The sequence below is a fragment of the Panicum virgatum genome, chromosome 3K (genome assembly GCF_016808335.1).
Source record: "Panicum virgatum strain AP13 chromosome 3K, P.virgatum_v5, whole genome shotgun sequence".
Classification (NCBI taxonomy): Eukaryota; Viridiplantae; Streptophyta; class Magnoliopsida; order Poales; family Poaceae; genus Panicum; species Panicum virgatum.
Window position 1 is genome coordinate 45,785,447 of NC_053138.1, and position 9,858 is coordinate 45,795,304.

Consider the following 9,858-nt stretch of genomic DNA (forward strand, 5'->3'; position numbering starts at 1 on the left):
CAAATTATTCATAACAAAAGCATATTGTCACATGAAATCACAAATAAAATGCATGAAAACTAAATTTATCACAATAACTTAAGTACATAGTTACAATCCATAGACCATAATATAAGTTTACAATACATAAATTGCATAGTCCATATAAAAGCCCAAGTTCAATCCAATAAACAATGTTTATGTATATCACGTAGTACTTAATAAGTAATGAAGATATGATGAAAGTGCAAGGATAAATAAAGGAGACCTCTCATTCCATTCAAAAGGTATATTCTTTTAACCCATTGATAGTACGGATATTAAAAAGCTATAAATCCTACCTCATTAGACTACAAATAACCTTGTTTTTCAACTAAAATGCAATTTTAGCCTAGCAAATGATCTTAGATTTGAGTGTGTTCTAGTCCTATTTGCTTAGAAAAACACCCAGTTTTTTATCATATTTTTTCCAATTTTTTACAAATTTTTTTGAATTTTTCAAATTCAAAACGGAAAATACCGAAAATTTCCGAAATTCCATTTCCCGGCTACTAGCGGAAACGGAATTTTTTCCGGTTTTCCGGCGGTATACCATCGGAAAGTTTTTCCCTGGGTGTGACACAGCTCGTGAGCCACACGAGCGCCAAATGCACACCTCGTGGCTCGTGCCACCTAATAATCGTCCTCCGGATCTCACCGCGGCCGCGCGCCATGCTTTGTGTCATTGTGTGGACAACTGGACATCATCCCCACGAACTCCTTTGTGAGCTTAGCGCCATCCATGCAAAAACGCAACTACGCGAGTAGCAGGCCGGCGTTTTCGAACGACCTTGCATGCCCATGCTCATGTAGCAATAGCATTTCTTCTAGCGTTCGGAAACGACGAAGCCATTAGAAGGGAAAATGAGAGGGGAAAACTTCGCTCCAGGAAGCGTTGGCAACGTTGCTAGAGGGGTTGACGCTGCTTGCGGAGGAGTTTGGGCGCCACACGGTTTCGATGGCAAGCGGCGGCGTATCGCTGCAGAGGGGATAGCCGAAGGAGAAGATGTTAAGTGCGGCCGATTGCCTCGAGGATAAGAGAATGAGAAATGAGACGTATGACGTTTTCTGCATTATTGTTGCCCATATAATCTGCGTTCGGGTACCTTGCCGGACTCAAGCTGTTCATGGTTTGGATGGAAACTTATTGCGGCGGTTTGGATTTTGCATTGATCTTACCTCAATTTGTTGCAAAATAGTTGATCTAGCAATCAGTCCGGTTAGGGTTGGTTTGGTTTGGTTTGGTTTCACAATAGAAACAGTTTGACTTGATTCGAGAATTGAAACACAGTGGCGGACCCATAAATTTTGTAGAGCCCGGACCAATATCACAACAGACCCTGATCAACAGCAAGTCTAATGCCACCCGCAAAACTACTCGGCAGCAGTGTCTGCCGAAAGCTGTACAACAATGCAAGGAATAGGGGAGGTGATATTAAGTACTCCGCAACATGCTTTGTGTCTTTGTCCTTAACTCTGCTCACACTGTTTCTTTTTTTCGTCTTAACTGAGCTTGCACATGCATGTGGACTTCTGCTGGTGGAGTCCGGGCGGTGCCCAGGGTCGCCAGGCTCTGAGTCCGCCCATGTTGGGACACTAATAACATCGAATTGCTGCTGTGCACGTCCTCCTCCATGCTTAACTAGTTGTGCGTCTTAGCCATCGGTAGTGCATCACAATTAAAAGTAGGAAAAAGTTCACTTTTGGCCCCTCAACTCTTGGCAAAATCTAATTTTGCCCCCCAACTCCTAAACCGTCTAAAATAGGTACCTCAACTCTCCAAACCAGTGAAGTTCATACCCTGGACCTGATTTTGGTAGTTTTCATCTTACATGTCACATGTTGACCGATATTTACTCGATGAGGTGGACAGAGAGGGCCACGTCAGCCGGCATCTTGGCTTCTCCTCCGGCGCCGCCATTGCCTGGGGAGGCCACTTCCCATGGCTCCCTCTCCATTCCCTTCCGCCGGCGTAGCCTTCCCTCCAGCCTCCGCATCCGACCCCACGCCTTGCCATGCCATACAAGCTGCAACGATAGCGACACACACGCCCTGCCATACGGGCTCGCCAAGCTCACGACGGCGGTGGCGGCCTGCCATACGTGCTGCAGCGAGGTGGAAGTGAACGCGCCCAGGCGAAGGTTTGGATCGGGGAAGAGGAGCGTGTCGTAGATCCAGTGGTAGGCCGGGGTGTCGGCGCCACTGCTCGAGTAGAGCGCGGCATAGGCGGGCGGCCGAGCGGAGGAGAACCAGTTAGATGAAACGGGGTGAACGTATTTGACCACTAATTGCTATAATAATCATATGCTAATTGTGCATTAATTAAATTTAATAGATTCATTTAGAGCTCTAATTGCAACTTATATAATTAGTTTTATATTAAATTGGTATCTGATCATTAGAATTGACATTCGAACATTTGATGTGATAGTAACTTGAAAAATCAAACGAAACCTAAGAACTCACCGTGAAACTCACTCATATCGAAATCTGTGTTGCATTCCCATGCCAAGCGCATTCCCATGCCAAGCCTAGCCCAGCACAGCCCAGATGTTGCACGGCACGGCGCCTTTTTTTCATTTTTATATTTAAAAAATTAAAATTTCAAAAATATATGGCTGTTCCAAGAAATTTCAAAAATGAGCCCCTGTCGCCGAGGCAGGGGGCGACAGGCCTTTTTTTTTGTAAAAAAAATTTACAAACCGGTCCTCGGTCAACGCGGCGTGGGGGCTCGGCGGCGCAGGGGGGGGTCGCCCCCCAACGGGTGCCAGGGGGGTCTGTCGCCCCCCCCCCCTCGGGCGACAGGGTCCCCTCCTCTATATAAGCCCCCACCCCCATTCCCTCCTTATTTGAGCCTAAAAATTCCACCAAAAATCCAGAAAAAAAAGAGGAACTTCCACTAAAAATCCTGAAAAAAAAAGAGAGGGGTGAGGAGAAGGGAAGCGGCGAAGCCCTGCCGGATTACACACTTGTCATCTGCAGGTAATTATATTTGAATCCATTGATATTGTATAGCAATTTAATATAATTAGTGCTATAGTAGAACAATTTAAGTACGAGTTCGAGGATAGAATTAATTTTTGGATAGTGAAATATAGAATTGTAAATTTATAATGGCAGTACCTTATTGATATTATAGCATAAGACAATGGCTGCCTCTAATTCTGGATGATTTTCATAGACCGAAGAAAAATCTAGTATAATACTTGATATCATGACACATCTTTTAATCAGTAAGAAGTTGGATCCATTAGCGGATGGTACGATAGAGATGGTGTTGTCCAAAATAGTAGAATTTAAAGATTTCACAATGTTTCGAGGTATTACAATGCAAGATATAAAGGGACACCTGCTAGAACGTCGGAATATATACATGAGAGTATGTGACACTACTAGAGAATCGCACATCGATGACGAAACATTTTCGTCACAAATGATTCATAATTCGTCATAAAATATATTTTATGACGAACTTATGACGAATTTGGGTTCGTCGTAGACGGAGCGTCATATTTGACACACGGTGATGAATCATCATTTTTCGTCACAAATGTCTAATTCTCCCTTGACGATTCGTTGTTAGTCATATAACATGACTTTTTTCTTGACAAGAGTAAATCATCGCTGTTTTTGTCATGAAACCAACATGCCACGTGTTGTCGTCCGTGCTGGCATATGACATGGCAAGCGATGACGTGGTAGCCATGTGGCATCATCTACGCTGGCAGATGACATGGCATCGTCCACATAGGCAGATGACATGGCATCGTCCATCGATGACATGAACATTGACGTGGCATCTGACATGGCGGGTGACGTGGCGGCTGACATGGCAGGTCAAGTCTGCCTCACAGCCTAGTTTTGAAAGGGCCCAATTCATAGTGGGCCTAATTTCAACCCAACATTAATTATTAGCTAACCAGATTCAGTCTTATACACAGCCCATATAGACAAAACAGCCCACCAGTTTTTCCATCCCACTTATTAAAACAAAAGTTCCATTCTAGAAATCACAATAAGCAATTATAACCCATTTTCAGAATTACAACACCAATTTTCACAAGATACAAGACTATGCAGTAGACATTTCATCATAAATTAGAAGGTAACAAAAATTAATGGATCAGCCCCTTAGTTGCCATCTTCAAATTTTCAATCTCTTGCAATGGCTTGTTTCCAAGCATCTCATTCTCTACCAATCTTTTCTAACACTTTGTTCCTTGCTGCATCTCATCCACAACCTAAAGAGAGCACATTGCCAAACAATTATCAGCACGCAATATTTGCAATGGGAATTATTGGCCAAATATCTACTGAAACTACAAGCATAAAATTCAGAGAAACATTAGAGCTATATTACTTTCACAACAAAAGTAATGATTGAAACATATTTGCATTTAAGTGTTAATGTATTAACTTCAACATTACTTTCAGAAAAAAAGGCATTACTTTCATTATGATAGAGTTGACAATATCTATCAAGAGAAAAGGCATTACAGTTTTCATAGTTCCCAATATCTAGCAAGCCAAGTACTTATCTGATCTCGTGTAGCTACTCTCTAGTACTCCATACACACACAAATGAACAATATTCAACTAAAAAATGACAGAACAAAAGGCATTACAGTTTGATGTATTGACATTTAAGCAACCAAAGAGGAAAATCAGCTACTCTTCCTACTTAGACAGACGACCAGCCCCTGTTCAACATGAAGCGACACTGAAATTTACCAATTGACATGGACATGTGCTTAGAATTAACATAACAATCACCATTGACATGGACGCACATCATACAAACAGAGATAATATAATATCATTGTCAAGCTTACTCAAATATATACCCGCAAAAAAAGGTTACTCAAATATAACAAAATATCATCACAAGCAAGGGCATGTGCTCAGATATAAGACTATATCATTCCCATCATTCTTATAATTAAACAAAAATAATATCATAGGCATGGGCAAATGCTCAGAACAAAAAGAAAGCACAGATTTGGGAAACCAACCGCATTGTATTGCATTCACTGTTAGACAGGTAAGAAAATAGCAACAAGTACAACTGGATATCATTGGAACCATGCAGAGGGGTTACAAGAAGGGGGGCACTCATGGTTTTACCGCAGCAGCAGGCAAGGAATCCGCACAGCATAAGGGAAGCAAGTGAGGACAAGCAGATCCATCGATTCCTTCACATATCAAATGAGAAAGTGAGAAATCTCATGAGATTTACATGTAATCCTATGGAATCAGATGCTGAAAAGGAAGAAATTGAGAGGGGTATAGAAATTACTTGCCTTTGCACCATCAGATCCGCGAAAATTGATGCTACAAATCAAAAAATAGGAAAGGGGAAGGGGATTAGGGTCTGCCCGAAATCAACGAGAACCAGACAAAGGAGAGGATCGCTTGAGGATTGACGCTGCAGGGCGCCGCCGGCAAGCCGCGTGCCCGCGCAGGCGAGGGAGCAAGGTGCTCAGTGCCCCAGGCCCTATCCCCTCAACTGCCGCGGAGCATCTGCAGGGCTGCACGGCAACGCGGAAGAGACATCGGCTAGACCACGCGCAGCAGCGGCCCGCCCGACGAGGCCATGCATGGTAGCAGCTCGGATCCGTCGACCGCGCCCCCGGATCCATCGATTACGGCAGCAGCTCGGCGTCGTACCTGCTCCAAGCGGCACCCGCGCGCTGCCTCCTCGCCAGGCTCGGATCTTCGTGGGGCAGGGGCGACGTCGCTGAAGTCGTGGAAGGGGGCGCCGCCGGTGGCTTGGGCTGGCCATGAAGACGAAGGGAGGTGAGGGGTCGGCGCATCTGAGGTGAGGCGGGCAAGGGGAGGAGAATAAGGGGAGGTGAGGGGGCGGCGGATCTGAGGTGAGGCTGGAGAGGGAGGAGAAGAAGGGGAGGTAGGGTTTGGACGTGGAGAAGGGAATATTTATTTGATGATTGATGCACCATAGGCGTTGGATCGGAGATGGACGATACAAAATGATTGGGCTATTTGGGCTGCAACAAGCCTTGTGTCATTTCTGTATGCTTAACGTTTTTCTTTTTTCTTTTTATTTTATTGCACAATTATAAAGTAGCACATAAAAATAATTGGCTTATATACACCAACTAATTTTTTATATGTATAGTAATGCATATAAATGGTACCATAGAAGTTTTAATAATTTTCTAACTCATATACTATTTGTAATATTTTAAATGAATTTCGGTGTGCTTATGGAAAAAAATTACAATTTGAACTACATGTGCCACCAGAATGATTTAAAAAAAATTATAAAATTCATATTTAGCTGTATTTCATGTATTGTAGCCCATTTCCCCTGTAGATATGAAAAATTGTAACTTTCTTCTAGAGATAACTCAAACTTATATCCCCAAATCATTATTCAATAATTGTAGTAATATTTAAATTTTCTCCAAAAAATCTGAATTTTGGCATGGAACCATTTTATGGATAGAAAAGCTTAACCAAAAAGTTTCACACGATTTCACGACTTTTCAACACACATTGTTCACAAAAAGGACGCGTGTACACGATGTTTCATACTCTTCAACTTAAACTTTGAAGTTTGCATATCATAGTACATTTCCTTCTTCAGATACACTTCAATTTCCAATATAGCCTTTCATTTTCTATACCAATGATATTTGTGCATTTACACTGCAACCTTATATGCAAAAAACTTATTTTTCTATTAACATACAAACAAAAGTCACAAAAAGGACGCGTGTACACATAGCAATTAACATACAAACAAAAGTCACAAAATAAAAGATCCTTATTTTAGAAAAATTTAGAAAAAAGAATGATTAAATTTGGGGTTCTTATGAGGAATAAACACCAATTATAAAATTTAATTCCGGATTAAAAAGAAAAAGATGAACCACACATCTTTTCTTCATAAGAGGGCCACTTTACGAAAGATTAGTATAGAAGTATTTATTAATCAGCACCATCACAAACCAAATGCTTGGTGTAGAGGTAGTGCGCAGCAGTCATATCTCCGTGACCCAGGTTCGAAGCCTCGTTGCGGCTTATTTTTTTCTCCGAATTCAAACACGGTATACATGAATATAAAATTGATAATACCAATTAAAACCACAAAAAATGGTGTAGCGCAGTGGAAAAGTGGGTCCCCCATATCATTAGGAACAGGGATCGAATCCCTCCCTCTCCTCTGTTTCTATTGCATATTTTTCCATTTGCTAGTTGCTACTCCAGGCGCTCAGGCACGTCAGTGTTTCACTCTTTTTTTTACCACAGGTGGGCCCGCTCGCCAGCGACGCAAGCAGCGTGGGCTCCAAGGGCTTGTTCCCTGGTTTTTCTTTTCACTTTTTCTTTTCAATAAAGCTAAAAATATAAGCTATAAGTTAAAAATGCTCAAACTTAGTGCAAAGAAGTAGGTAGTATAGTTGTAAAACTTTTGACTCGTTAAGGGAGTTAGAGGTTCAATTCCCGCACTTCATGATGTTTTCGTACAAAATATTCTCATGCAAAAAATATTATTGTGATTTGAGTATGATATTAAATCCGTAACGATTCCTACTTTCACTCTGTGACGTTTTGAGATGTTTGTCATAGAAACTGGGCCCAAATTAGAGCCCATATGAATTATTTGCAAATCTGTGACGAACATTCATAAATTGTCATAGATCATATCTGTTTATGACGGTTTTCATAAACGTCACCCAAAATTCGTCATAGATTAAAGGATTTCTTGTAGTGTGAACTAGCGAATCATACTAATATCATTGGATTCTTACAAAGTTCTTTTAAGATATGGATGCGTACAGAGGTGTATGAGATGCACATTAAGGTAACTCTCATTCAGTTCTAATTCCGTCCGTCATTTGAAATCTATATTTATAAAATAGTAAAATTATTGTTTAATTATATGCTAGGATTACCCCGAGGACACGGAGTTGATTAACAAATCGATACCAAATTTCCGTAAATTGGTATGTATCTTCGGTGGACTTATGCCGCAAACTAGGCGAAGGAGGTGGAGAAGATCTTCGGGTGATAGTATTTGGCCTCCACAAGAACAGATGACCGGAGGTTCGTCAAGTCATGCTGCAGCACCTCAAGCACTAAGTTGTGTTAACTGGGATGATGACATTGATGACTTCATGCCCCCAAACCATGGCCTCCAACACATGATGTTCCTCCCCCTTACATGAACCTAGATCCAGAAAAGAGAGAAAGGGAAAGGGAAGAGGTTCGTCAAGTCATGCTGCAGCACCTCAAGCACCAACTAGTGTTAACTGGGATGATGACATTGATGACTTTATGCCCCCCAAACCATGGCCTCCAACACATGATGTTCCTCTCCCTGTACATGAATCTAGATCCAGAAAAGATAGAAAAGGAAAGGCAAGAGGTTCATCGAGCCATACTACACCACCTGCAGCACCACCATCTGTCAACTGGGATGACGACCTAGATGACTTCATGCCATGATCTATAACATATGATGTTCATCGGTTTAAGATGTATTCGCATTTAGTATTGTTAATGTTGTATTATGCTTGTATGTATGTCTCGTACCTAACTTGCATTCACTGGACATGTACATAATGTCGAGTTTGAATCGTAGTTAGTCCTAATGGAGCATCGAAGCATAAACATACCATCTATCGTATGTAATGGAAAATACGAGAGTGATCAGAGGCGAACGTTGAAGTGTACAAATAAGAGGTCCACAACTATCTCATTACAAATAAACATCAGAGATACAAAAATCGGATATATCTAACCACTCCTAAGGTGTCGGACCCTCTTAGCCCTCTGCTGGGCACGGACATTGCCCTCGTAGTAGGTGTGACGATCCGGAGACCTCACCTGTCGCTCAGGACGCAAAATGAGCTGCGGTGTCTGCTGCCAAGAGATCCTAAGTGGTGCTCCTCCTAGCTGTGAATACCCCAAGACATCGGGGTCACCGTGCGCGCCAGGTGAGTTTGGAGTCAACCTGTCGAGTTCGTCTAAGGTGACACCCTCGTTATCTGGAACGAACGTACTCGAAACAAACCCTGCGTAACATATAAACGTAAATCAACATATATTGCGTGGTAAATTAGTGAGTGTATTGTGAGAGTGTTTTGTACCAGGTCGAAAGGAGGAAGAAGGTCCGGCGCCCGCATCGGGGTAGAATCCTACGCATAAAATGCGGATGTTAGCGTACGCTCGTGTCTTTCGTCATGACATGTAGAAACCGAAATACGAAACATAAACTAACCTGTGTAGGCCGGTATCCATGGCCCCGAAATATGTAGCAACACTTGATATAATTTTAAAGAGATATCTACGTTACCTGCAGTTTTGTAGTACTGAGACGTCGGCTGGTTCGCGGTCGCCGGTCACGGGAACGACGACGAGGCCTGAGACGCCCCATGGCTGTCTTCATACTGCACACGGCTTCCCAAGTTGTGCAGTACTGAACGCAACTGGTCACGCTGCCTCGACCATGCCTCTGTCTGCTCAAACTGGGTCATTGGGGATCCGGCACGTACCCTTGTCAGGTAAGTCGAGCAGTCCGTCTCCATCATGTTGCAAAGGCGAAACTGCATCCATTGAGTAAAGGAACAGTTAGTAACACATGAATTATCTTATGAATATTAATATATAAGCAAATATGATCAAGAGACTCACCGCGCCAACTAGTGCCTCCACGTGGTGCCAGGCATAGCCATCCTGAGGCCTCGCCTGGTGTGCCTGCGGGTGAGTGTCAACATAAACCAGATGAGCCCGAGTCCGGGGTAAGTACCACGTGAGGTAAGCCCTAAAGGAGCTGTCTGTGTGTGGTCTTGTTGGATGGACCAAGTGCTCATCTGC